The 12624-nt window shown below is 45.8% G+C and overlaps 1 pseudogene across 1 annotated transcript; it reads left to right on the top strand.

Annotated features, from left to right (window-relative positions):
* Window positions 1-9810: 9810 nt before the first annotated feature.
* Window positions 9811-12504, top strand: H2-Ea (histocompatibility 2, class II antigen E alpha; annotated as a pseudogene). The gene is made up of 4 exons (NR_164196.1): window positions 9811-10058; window positions 10547-10828; window positions 11366-11534; window positions 12161-12504. The product of NR_164196.1 is annotated as a histocompatibility 2, class II antigen E alpha (transcript).
* Window positions 12505-12624: the final 120 nt, after the last annotated feature.

The raw sequence follows: 12624 nt of genomic DNA, 5'->3' as shown, positions 1-12624 counted from the left end.
GACCAGAACATCAGGCCAAGGTGCCTGTGTGTTTTTTCTTTGTTCTTTCTCTTTTACTGGAAAACAAAGGCTTCACCCAAGAAATGTAATAAGCTTTCTGATATAGCGTGTGGGTACAATGAGCATGGCTAGTAATGGAGGGCCTTGGACACCCCTGTTATGTGCTCTTCTTTCTTCAGTCCTTCTTGGGGATCCCCTAAATTCTCTTTCACACTATTGAGGGGTCTCCAGATCCACTTTCAAGAGCTGGGAAGAGCAGTTTTAAACTTATTTAGAAGAATGTTTGTTCTTCATTGTAAGAGCGTAACAGCACAGCATGCAAGGCAACAGTGTAACAGCACAGCATGCAAGGCAACAGTGTAACAGCACAGCATGCAAGGCAACAATGTAACAGCACAGCATGCAAGGTAACGGTGTAACAGCACAGCATGCAAGGTAACAGTGTAACAGCACAGCATGCAAGGCAACAGTGTAACAGCACAGCATGCAAGGTAACAGTGTAACAGCACAGCATGCAAGGTAACGGTGTAACAGCACAGCATGCAAGGTAACGGTGTAACAGCACAGCATGCAAGGCAACAGTGTAACAGCACAGCATGCAAGGCAACAGTGTAACAGCACAGCATGCAAGGCAACAATGTAACAGCACAGCATGCAAGGTAACGGTGTAACAGCACAGCATGCAAGGTAACAGTGTAACAGCACAGCATGCAAGGTAACAGTGTAACAGCACAGCATGCAAGGCAACAGTGTAACAGCACAGCATGCAAGGCAACAGTGTAACAGCACAGCATGCAAGGTAACAGTGTAACAGCACAGCATGCAAGGTAACAGTGTAACAGCACAGCATGCAAGGCAACAGTGTAACAGCACAGCATGCAAGGCAACAGTGTAACAGCACAGCATGCAAGGTAACTGTAACAAACAGCAAAGCATGCAAGGTAACAGTGTAACAAACAGCACAGCATGCAAGGTAACAGTGTAACAAACAGCACAGCATGCAAGGTAACAGTGTAACAAACAACACAGCATGCAAGGTAACAGTGTAACAGCATAGCATGCAAGGTAACAGTGTAACAGCACAGCATGCAAGGTAACAGTGTAACAGCACAGCATGCAAGGTGCTTTTCCCTGATTCTTCCCTCTCAGGATTAGGGAATCCTGCTCCATCTAGCTTGAAGCTACTGGTCTTGATGAAGGCAGTGAGTCTAGACAAGGTCCCAAGTGCGGGATGGGAGGACTAGATATTAAGAAGGATACAAGGGCTATTTCTCCCTCAGAATAGAAGGATTGTTCCCTGTCTGTGATGGTTATTTTCTTTTCCTTTTCTTTTCTTTCTTTTCTTTCTTTCTTTCTTTCTTTCTTTCTTTCTTTCTTTTCTTTCTTTTCTTTCTTTCTTTTCTTTCTTTCTTTTCTTTCTTTCTTTCTTTCTTTTTTTTTCTTTTTTTTTTGCTTATTTTATTTTGTTTTTTTTTTGTTGTTTTGTTTTTTGTTTTGTTTGAGACAGGGTTTCACTGTGTATCCCTGGCTGTCATGGAACTCACTCTGTAGACCAGGCTGGTCTTGAACTCAGAGATCCACTTGCTACTGCCTTCTGAGTGCTGGGATTAAAGGTGTGGACCAGCATCTCCGGGCTTTCTAATGGTTAGTTTTAGTTGTCACCTTGACTCAATGTAGAGTCTCCTGAGAAGGGACTCCCTGTAACTATTTTTTTTCAAAGTCTATTTTTAATGATGGTTCTTAAATGCTTTAACCCCTCCCTTCTAGCCTATTACCCACCAGGGGGCAGTGGAAAATAAAGAATATGGGGGAAGTGGACCTGTTTAGAAATGGTTCTTTGGAGCAAATCCCATCTGTGTTGTCAGGCACAGGTTAGCAGTGGCAGCTCGATCCACTTACAAACACTTCTTGGATACACCAGTAGTCAGTTTGGTAGAGTCTGGATAGCAAACATGAATCAGCACCAGTTGCACTGCCTAGCAGAGACAGCGGGCCTCAACTTCAGCACAAGTCAGCAGGAGGGACCCAGAGGGATGCCAGGAAAAGTCCTTGGCTTCATCTCTCTCAGCAAAGTGAAGATGAGAGACCCCAAAAGCATTACGTAGCTAACTCTATAAGCAAGCCAAGCTCTGCCTTTACCACTGTCTGCCAAGTTCTATTTATACCCTCCAAACCACGTTTCTTCCATGGGTCTTGACCTCAGCACGGGCATCTGTCTCAGCTGGCATCACTCTGCCAATCAGTCCAAGTCCGAAGAAGTGACAAGAAACTGCAGCACGTCACCAGAAGTTTTTTGGTGCATTTCTCTCTATGGAGTCCTGACAAATGCAGCTCAACTACGCAATGTAAGGCAGACCAATATGTCATTAGCGAAGACTCCTTCATCACGTATCCTTTCACATGCTTGCTTTAACAGAACATCCTTTCACTTATGTCAATTCAGCGAAATGTTCCTTCACATGTTTGCTCTAGCAAAACACCATCCAACACTTTCCAAATAATCCTTAAGTTTCCACTTCAATTCCCCAGGAAGGATTGCATAGGTGGGGTTGATCTGTGGGGGAATATCTTAGTCAGGTTAGCAGAGGTGGGAACACTACGTTCTGAATTTGAGAGTCCTCATTCATGGGCCATGAGCTGCACAAGAGTGAAAAGGTAGGGTGAGATGAACAGGCACTCACAAGAGCAGAGCAGCCATGACATCACATGAACAGAGAAGTCATGACATCACAGGAGCAGAGCACCTGTGACAGCCCAGGAATTCTTGGCCAATCTGGCTTTCATAGAAAGACCTTTCAGCAGAGATTTACCACTTGAAGTCCCTTAAAGTTAAGGAGAGCTAAAAGTCTAAAGAAATCAGTAGTTGGGGCAGGGAGAGGGGAAGAGGAAGGGAAGAGAAGGGATATAGAGAGGGAGGAGAGAGAGAGAGAGGAAGGGAAAATAGGAAACGGTGGAGAGGAAGCAGCAGTGTGTTGTGCGAGTGTGAGGTCAGTGATACTCGACACTTCCAGATGTTTAAGTTTCAGACTGGGCAGTTCTTAGCCCTGGCCATCAGTCTGTCACCCACAGAACTCTTTGCATGGTCAGTGTAAGTGCTTCTGCTTGGATGGGGATGGGGGGTATCCTGGACTTCAGGAGCCCAGGGTCCACACAGCTCTGAGGGAAGAAGGTGTCCCAGTGGAAGGGCATCCTGAGACAGGAGACCACAGGAACCACACAGCTCTGAGAGGAAGCCTCCTCAGCAGAGGCATTGCAGCTCCCAGGGGAGGGTCTCCCCAGCTGAGCTCAGGAGCTCAGGAGCCTCAGGCCATCAAATTCTCTTCGCTTTTCTCTTCATTGCTTCTTTTCTTCTTGGCTTTTTCCGATGGGAGTCACACCAGGTAAACAATCTCATGAATGAGATTTATTGGAGGATCCAGGGTATGGAGGGCTGAATCCAGGGATGACTGCCCGCTGCTCTGGGAGTGAACTGGTCAGAGAACTGGGCAAAAGGGCAGTGCTTATATAGGGTTTCTGAGGGGGCGGTGCTTTTCAGGACAGAAATCTCCAGAGAGAAGATTGGTGGGATTTCAAGTCCTGAGCTTGGGGGGGGGGGGAGTTTTCACCCCACTCCCTTTCCCCTGCATCAGATTCATGGGTTAAGGTGAAAAATTCTTCCCGGCTGCAGCTGGCGTTTGCTGAGGCGCCATCTTTGTGGGTCTGTTGGGGAGGGTATGGGACTGGAAGGGAGCTGCCACTGTGGACAGATCCTGCGGATCAGCTCCTTCCGTGTTTCACTGAGGCTGTAGGCTGAGGCAGGAAAGGTGCCACCACTGTGGACAGCTCCTGAGGATCAGCCCCTACTGAGGCAGGAAAGGAGATGCACCGCCATGGACAGCTCCCATGAGGGCTGCAGGCTGAGGAGATGTTGTGGAGCCACCAATTTAATAGGAGCCGATGGCTCCTGTGCATCATTTTACCGCCGTGGTCCTAGGCTGGGGCAGGGAAGGAGAGGCCTGCCTGCTGCCACTTTGAGGGTTTTCATGGTGCTCTGCTCGGGGACTACGGTCTGTTCCATCACGGTCCTAAAATCCAAAAAGATTCTGACAAACCAGATCCTCTGAATGTTTAATTTTTCACTTAAAATCTTAATTTACTTTCAAATTGATTTTATGAGAATTTACAAGTCTGAATCACTCACCAGTTATTGTTTTCTGAAAGTGATAAAATTGATTTTGCCGCAGATACAAACAAGGAGCTACATGTGGGGAATCAAGAGGAACACAGGGTTTGTGCCAATTCTTTACACTCTCCAGGATCACAGAGAACTAGACTCCAAACCAATGCTTAATTTCTGTTCCTAAAAACATGAACTCATGCTCAGCTGCTTGTAATTTTCAGACACACCATCCTGTGAGATAAGAGCCTTCAGGAGCTCTGGGCGCTTGACTTGTCCAGTCAGGGTCAGTCAGGCTATTTGTCCTCTTCCACTGATGCTGAAACTTCCAGCCTAAACCAGGAGCTTCAGGTTGAATATTGTCTAACGGGAATCAGTCAATCCCCTCTTTCAAAGCTGATTGCTGCGGCCCTGTGTGAAGAAGATGCTCTCCCAGAGGAAGAAAGCAGGGAGGTGCGACCTTCAACATTTCAGATGTTTAGGTTCATGTCACTCTGGGAATAAGAGGAGCATCCTAGTGTTGAGAAAAAAATAAAAATAAAGCTTACTGGGCACTACTAGTCCCAGCCTTTGTATCCTTGAAACCCACCTATTGGGTCCCACCTATTGGGTCCCTTCCCCTTGTGGCTCCATCTCTGCGAAATGCAACCCAATGGTGAAGTTCCACGAATGACCAGTAGATGGCGGAATTGACAAGACAAGATGCTAGTGTTTCAAGGTGGCACAATTTGGATAAGGTCTGAAGAGCTGCTCTCCAAAGCCTCACTAATATTGCTCAATCCATCATTCAATCAAATTAACTTTTTTTTATATAGCATACTCAATTCAGCGCCTGGGTATGGGGGAAGAAGAAAAAAAAATTAGCTGCTGTCACCAACTATGTCAACTCTCCTAAGGACCCCAGAGGATAGAGCAACAGGGAGAGGCTCTTTGTTAACCTTAAAGCTGCTGTCATGTTTCCTTTCCCGGCTCTATTAAAGCACACCTCAAAAAGTGGTCAACTCTTCTCTCAGAGTTAGCTGAAATGTTACCAGTAGATAGATAACTCAGGTGTGAATATTCCAGCCGTCCAACGGCTTCAGTGGAGGAGTTACTGAATTAACCAAGTAATTCAGTAACGAGGTAGGACGCAAAACCAACCAACAGCTGAAACCAATAGCTTTCCCACACACCATCAACAGATTTCCTAAGGAGGAAATTGTGAAAGGAGCTCAATAGCCACAATTCTCTGCAAACTTAAATACGCACACACACACACACACACACACACACACACACACACACACACACACAAATGTACCGATTAAAAAGAAGAGGAAACCAGGTTTGCTGGTGCCCTGTAATTGTGCCTCAGCCAGATGGAAATCACAAGTTCAAAGTTGACAAGGGCTTCGGAGAAAGTCCTAAGCCAGCCTAGATGAGATCCCTGTCTCAGAATTACACAATTTTACACTGGGCTTATCATTCAATAGTGGGGCATTTCCCTGGTGTGAGATGAGGCCCTAAATTTAATTCCTAATATTCAAATAATTAAATGAAATGAAAAGAAAAAGAAACTGAAGAAGAGACAGAAAGGAAAACACTTTCCACATTCACTGTTTGGAAGAACGAATATTGTCAAAATGTTGTTCTATTATAGGGAATTTAGTGGCTCAGTGTCGTCTCTGTTAGAACAACAATGGCATTCTTCACAGAGCTATAGAAATCAATCCTAAAATTTACACAGAAAAATGAAAGACCTCCACAGTCATGGCAATCTAGAGCAAAAGAACAGATGGGGATATGATACTGAGCAGCTCAGCATTCGGGGGAGAGGGAGAAGGGAAGCTAAAATGGAAGAACTTGGATCAAACAAACGTAAAATGCACTGAAGCCCCAGAACTGATCTGGGTCCAGTGTGGATGCACTCATGGTCACGGAGCTGTGGGAGAATGAAGTCAGATGACCGGTAAAGAATATGGATATAGATGATAGTCATGTTCGTATAATTCAGTAATCTTTAGAATACTCCCATTTGCCTCTGAGGCTCAGTTCTCCCACCCTGAACACACAGTTTTGAGTGTGGATACAAGCTGTGTGGTTTGGGTGGCAGAGAGAAAATGGACCTGTGTCATGTGGTGAGCAAGCTGTCACAGGCTTGAACATTGGCAAGCAGGCATTGGTGACGTCCTCAGCAGATGATGTTCCCTTGTGTCCTGTGGGCTTTGATGAAACTATGACATCAGCGGGACTTCCCAGAGGCCACTGACCACTTTAGATTAAAAGTCGACCCTGACCAGTGCTCTGCCAGCCTTAAGCTATACTTCTTGTAACATATTCAATTCTGTTTTCTGGAGGACCCATGACAGTAGCTCACCACGGTTTAATGTCACCAAGGATACATTATTCAGGTGGCTTCAGAAATCCCCTCAGACACACAGGAAGCTATACTTTGGGAGAACAGGAAACCACGAACAGTGTGCCAGAGACTTCTCCCCATCACAGAGAAGGGGAACTGAAAGTCATTCTCTGAAGTCTAGTTTAATAATTTCATGAGCAGAACCAATCAGCAGACAGGAACTCGGCAGCATCATAAGTTGCTAAGTAGCACTGTGTATTTAGAGGTACCTTAAACTTACCATACACTTGCCAAGAGCATGGCATTAAGAAGCTAGCAAAAGATAGGTGCAAAAATTGTGTTGGCTTGATTTGGCTCTGAAAAAGGAGGCCAGCATGCACCACAGAATTGTTGCATCAGCCTCTTGACCCCGGGATGATCCTGTTAGTGATCTGGGGGTTGATATCAGATGCCTTACTTAGCCCCTGGCATGATCGGACCATCAGCAGTCAGGAGGATGACGGCCCTCTTTGTTGTGTTACTATGTTGAAGATTCACCAAGGCACTAATTCAGCCCCAGGTGGGAAACCTAGCTGCTTGGCGGCTTCTCTTTGGCTTTTAGCCCTTTCTGTCTGTAAGCAAATATTTTTCGGTGTATTATACAGTGTTTCCAGAAACAAGACATGTAAAACCTCCTAATTTTCAGGAACATCTATGGAGAATCTCAAAATACACTTTTGGTTCAAGCCTTTAATCCTTATTAAGACAGGAGGAGAGCTTCCACTGCCCGTTGACCTAGGCTAAGGGTGTGCCCAAGCTATTCTTTAGTAGTGGCCTCCACATCCAAGCCCAGATTCACCTTCAGGTCACAATCTGGCTAGAGATCCTCTCTAGGCCATGACAAATATAGGAGGACCCCATACAGCCCATGGTTTCTAGTGATCGCTACCCATCTTCCAGAGGTGCCCCAACTCTCTCTGGTCTTTGGAGCTTTGGGACTCAGTTTATTTTCCAATGCCATCAGAAAACAATATTTTCCAGTGGCCCTGGAACCTTGGGCTGAACTGACCATGTTGGTGTCTAGCCCACTGCAAAAGGAGATGCATCCAGCAATAAGGAGATCCCTGAATGACATTCTGTTACCAGAATCCGGCATTCTCCATCACCTGCTTGTTCCGTTTCTCTTTAGATAATTCAATGTCCCTTGAAAGCAGTCTTCCCAGCCTTCACACTCAGAGGTACAAATAGTTCAGGGGGAAAAATCTTTCTACTGAAGTAAAATGACTCAGACTTAGTTGAGCAAACAAATAAAGGCACATGCTGCTGAGAGCTGCTGTCTCTCCAGAGGTCAGACATTTGGGGCTATGGGAAAGTAGCTTTCAGTAGGCACCAACCAGTTTCATTCCTGGGTTTTATTTTTTTTTTCTTTCTGGAACATTGGGAAAATTAATAATTGGAAACCTCACACTATTTTGTGGAGATCAAGTGAGCTAATGTATGAGAGGCTCTCAGTGCTGTTCTCGTCTGAGTATCCTGTTCACACCAGTCCTGTTGTATTTAAACATGGACACCATATTTAAGATCACGAGAAAGAAATGACATCATCCCACTCCAAATCTACCCAAGAGGTAGGGCAGGCACACTGATATGAAGTGCACTTAGTTGACTGATTCTTGGGGCAGTTGTAGCTGTGCCAGCCCCTTCCTGTGACACAGCAGATGCTACAAGAACTGTGGTCACCACTACCGAGTTCTAGTTACCAGAGAGCAGAGAGACTTAAGTGGAGGTTGGAATCATCTCCAGAGCAAATATTTTGTGCTGATGTGAGAAAGGGTTCTGCATCCTGAGCATCCCTGTCGACAACCAAGGAAGGAAGACAAACAGAAAGGAAATGAGAAGAGTAGGGAAGCCAGCTCCAGTCACACAAGAGCAAGTCTGGGCTTCTACTGCCCAAGAAGGTCTTAGCGAGGCAGATGCTCTTCCTGTGCAGCAGAGCCAGAGGAAGAAGGAATATAGAAGATACGTTTGTGCATAAAGACAATCATAAAATAAATCCCTTGACTAAACATTAAAATCGGTCACCTTATTCCTAAAGACAACACAGAAGCCCTCATCTCATCGTCCTTGTTGTTGGTTATCCTCCCTGTCAATCATAACAGACCATGTCCCACAAAAGTAGTCCTAGTCGAAGTAGTGGTTAGATAAAGGTCTAGTTTCAAGGTCAACCCAGCTATGCCCCTTCTCAAAGACGTAGTCTTGGGACGAGGATAAGCGATCCAGAGCATTTCAAGGCCTCAGTGTCAATCTCGGGTGCCTTGGGCACCACGTATGTCTCTAAGGGCTACTGGTTAAAGGAATTTGTAACCAGAAATTGTCAGCAGAGTTTGTTAGGTTTGGTGAGGGTACTGCAAGTTCTTGTCTCAAACCTATCCTGATAGAATGGGACTCAGCAGAGGTATGACAGGAAACTCCCTTATTAAGTAGACAGTAGTGATATGCTCAGTTAACAGGGTGAGTGTCACAATTGTAATCAGTTCCCAAGTTCCCAAAGGATCCTTTCAAATAACACTTCTCTACTCGGAGAGTACAGTGCCAGGATAAAAAGAAGCCCCTGTGTGCTGACCCAAGCTATTTAATCCCTGCACAACAGGGAACAAGGGATGCTTTTTTCTGATGCACTGTAGCCAAATTTCGAAAGTCATGAAGTCATTAAATACCCACTCAAATATGTTTTCTGAATCAACCTGCCACTCCAAGGCCAAAGGGACAGTGTAGGAGAGGGAACAGAAAGAACATGTGAGCCAGAGGATGGGGGTAGGGGGACGACGCCATGAGAGATACTGTCTTCCAGACATGACATGACATTGAACACATGACTGAACTTGCAGTGGCTGCAGATATATGCACAAGACCTTCCCAGGCCAGCTAAGCGATGTAGCATGGATGGGGTAGGAGCTCTTGAGAGACTGTTTACAGTTGAAGGCTGCCGATGGAGAGTATGTGTTTCAGGGGGTGGCCACTGGTTGGTGGCTCATGCTGGAGTGCACATATGGACAACAGTTGACTTGGTGCTAATAAAGAAGGCTATGTTGAAGGCTGTGTCTTGCAGTCCCATCCATTCATGTTCTAACACAAACATCTCCCTTCTTTCTCACCTGCCTGCTTTGCTCAGTATGAATGTCCATCACCCAGACCCTGTTTCTTCCCTAACTCCCATTCTATGCTCTTCCATCCCGATTGTCCCAGTCACCGTCCATCCCTGCCCACCCAAATGCCTGTGGGTTCTTCATCATCTTCTTCTTCCATCTCCCTCCCTAATCCCCTTTCCTTTCTTTTCAGAGGAACACACCATCATCCAGGCGGAGTTCTATCTTTTACCAGACAAACGTGGAGAGTTTATGTTTGACTTTGACGGCGATGAGATTTTCCATGTAGACATTGAAAAGTCAGAGACCATCTGGAGACTTGAAGAATTTGCAAAGTTTGCCAGCTTTGAGGCTCAGGGTGCACTGGCTAATATAGCTGTGGACAAAGCTAACCTGGATGTCATGAAAGAGCGTTCCAACAACACTCCAGATGCCAACGGTACCTGCCTCTCCTCCCTATCCCCTCCTCCCAGATGTGGGAACGCAGCTGTAAATAGATACTTTGGCGAATTCTATAAGGGTGTAAGGAGGTCTTGCTTGCCCTTCTAAGACCTAAGTTTGCTCAGCACAGCAAATCTAATTCTCAGGCCACAGGCCCAGGGATTTTAGAAGTTTGTTCCTTTTTTTTTTTTTTTTTTTTTTTTTTGTAGTCTTGGTTTATTCATCAATTAACATTTATGAAAGCACTGACTTGAGTCTATACAGTGGGAGTGAGAAACTGGGATGGGGGCTTGGGTGGAATCGCGTGAGTGGTTGGATACCTCATACCTCAATACTGGCTCCAAAATGTCAGATCTGGGACTAGGGTCACATGACTGACTCCTCAGGGAGCCGTTTCAGAGTCCTAGGTAGCATTGTACCACAAGACAGCATGGGCAGAGCAGAAGCTGAAGGAATGAAAGCTAATTTATGCCATGTCTCCCACAGTGGCCCCAGAGGTGACTGTACTCTCCAGAAGCCCTGTGAACCTGGGAGAGCCCAACATCCTCATCTGTTTCATTGACAAGTTCTCCCCTCCAGTCGTCAATGTCACCTGGCTCCGGAATGGACGGCCTGTCACCGAAGGCGTGTCAGAGACAGTGTTTCTCCCGAGGGACGATCACCTCTTCCGCAAATTCCACTTTCTGACCTTCCTGCCCTCCACAGATGATTTCTATGACTGTGAGGTGGATCACTGGGGTTTGGAGGAGCCTCTGCGGAAGCACTGGGGTAGGGTGCAGTCATGACTTCACTTGCAGGCTCCCAGACTGCTTCAATGCTGTATTCTGGACACGTAGCATTTAACAGTACAGGGATGGGAGCACAGCTCACTGTTAGAGTAATGGCCGTATAGGTGTGGGGCTTCAAGCTCAATTACCAGCATCACAAACTAAGAGTTCACAGTGTTTCGTAACATTGACTACAATATATACACCTTGGTTATCTTGTAAGGCACATTCATTCATTTTTGAAAAACTATTATGCATGTGGGTGTTTTGCCAGTGTGTATGACTATGCACCATGTAAGTGCCTGGTGCCCTCAGAGGTCAGAACAAGGTGTCCTATCCCCTGCACCTGGAGCTGTGTGCAGTTGTCAGCTGCCATATGGATACTGGAAATGAAACCTAGGTTCTCTGCAAGAGCAGTCAGTGTTCTTAACGAATGAGTTGTCCCTCCAGTCCCAGGACACACTCTCTTTCTTATATTGGCTACCCATGTTATTTCCTACAACATCAACTGACATCTCCTCTGCTTTATTTTCCCCAGAGTTTGAAGAGAAAACCCTCCTCCCAGAAACTAAAGAGAATGTCGTGTGTGCTCTTGGGTTGTTTGTGGGTCTGGTGGGCATCGTTGTGGGGATTATCCTCATCATGAAGGGTATTAAAAAACGCAATGTTGTAGAACGCCGACAAGGAGCCCTGTGAGATACCTGGAGGTGCGTTAAATGTGCTCAGAGACTGACAGATGTGTGAATGTCTGAGGGAGGAAAGCACGAGTGTGGTGCCTTTAAGAGAAGGGTAGGGGTAGTGGTGTCTCTTAATTCCTTTTGTTGGAAAAGTTGAGCTTTGAGTTCAGATGCTTTCCAAACCTTCAGGATCTGTGATCTCTTCCTAGGGTGTTCCTGGACCAGTTGTGAGTCTTGGAAATTTTCTTCAGCTCCCAAGACTGTCGACTCACACGAGAACACTGTGTCCTTGTGGCATAGGAAAGTTAGTCTCAAGGCTCAGGCATGCAGAGCTTCTGGGTCTTAAGGCAACAGCCACAGCTCCAGAGTCTGAAGCCTTTGGAGTTAAGCTCTTGGATCTGTGGCATGAACTGGGAATCTCCTGAGTCCATCACTAGTATTGATCCTTTAGTCTGAAAGATGCTTCTAAAGGGATCTGGAAGAGGCAATGCATGTTGATCTTCAGGCAAAATAAGGTTTGGGGCTCATGTTGGGAACTCAAATCAACATTTAAGGACTTTTTCAGAGTCACATGACCAAGAGGGACCAGGCAGGGAGATGAAGGGCTCTCAGTTCTTACTGTGACCTCCTTGATAATTTTGTGTGTCCCACCACAGGCAATGCCTTCAGTTAAAGTTCAGTGAAGAAACTTGCTGTGACAGCGTCTGAGGCTACCCCTTTCAGTTGTTCATCTCAGCGGAGACCTCATCTTCTTCAGTTTCCAGCATTAAGCCTCAAGAATGGCGGCAGGTTCTCTGATCTAATGTCTGGCTGGGGTTCTCCATCTCCCACCTGTATCTATATTCTATCTTCCACCATTTATAATAATTCCTCTGTGACAAATATCACAAAGTTCTTCCTCCGCTGTGGAACTTTCTGAGAATGGAGTCATCTTCTCCAAACTGTGTTCTTTTTTTTTTTTTTTTTTTACAAATAATAAACACCTTGGGTTGTGACGTGGTTTTTGTGCCTGAGCCAGTTCTTGGTGGAGAGGAGGGCCCTGAGGAGTATGTGTACTTCCCCCATGTCTGAATACTGAGTACCCTTTACAAAGTCTGGGATTAATCAGAAACCCAGCCTC

This window comes from Mus musculus, chromosome 17 (genome assembly GCF_000001635.26).
Source record: "Mus musculus strain C57BL/6J chromosome 17, GRCm38.p6 C57BL/6J".
Classification (NCBI taxonomy): Eukaryota; Metazoa; Chordata; class Mammalia; order Rodentia; family Muridae; genus Mus; species Mus musculus.
This window is presented reverse-complemented; position numbering and strand designations above follow the sequence as displayed.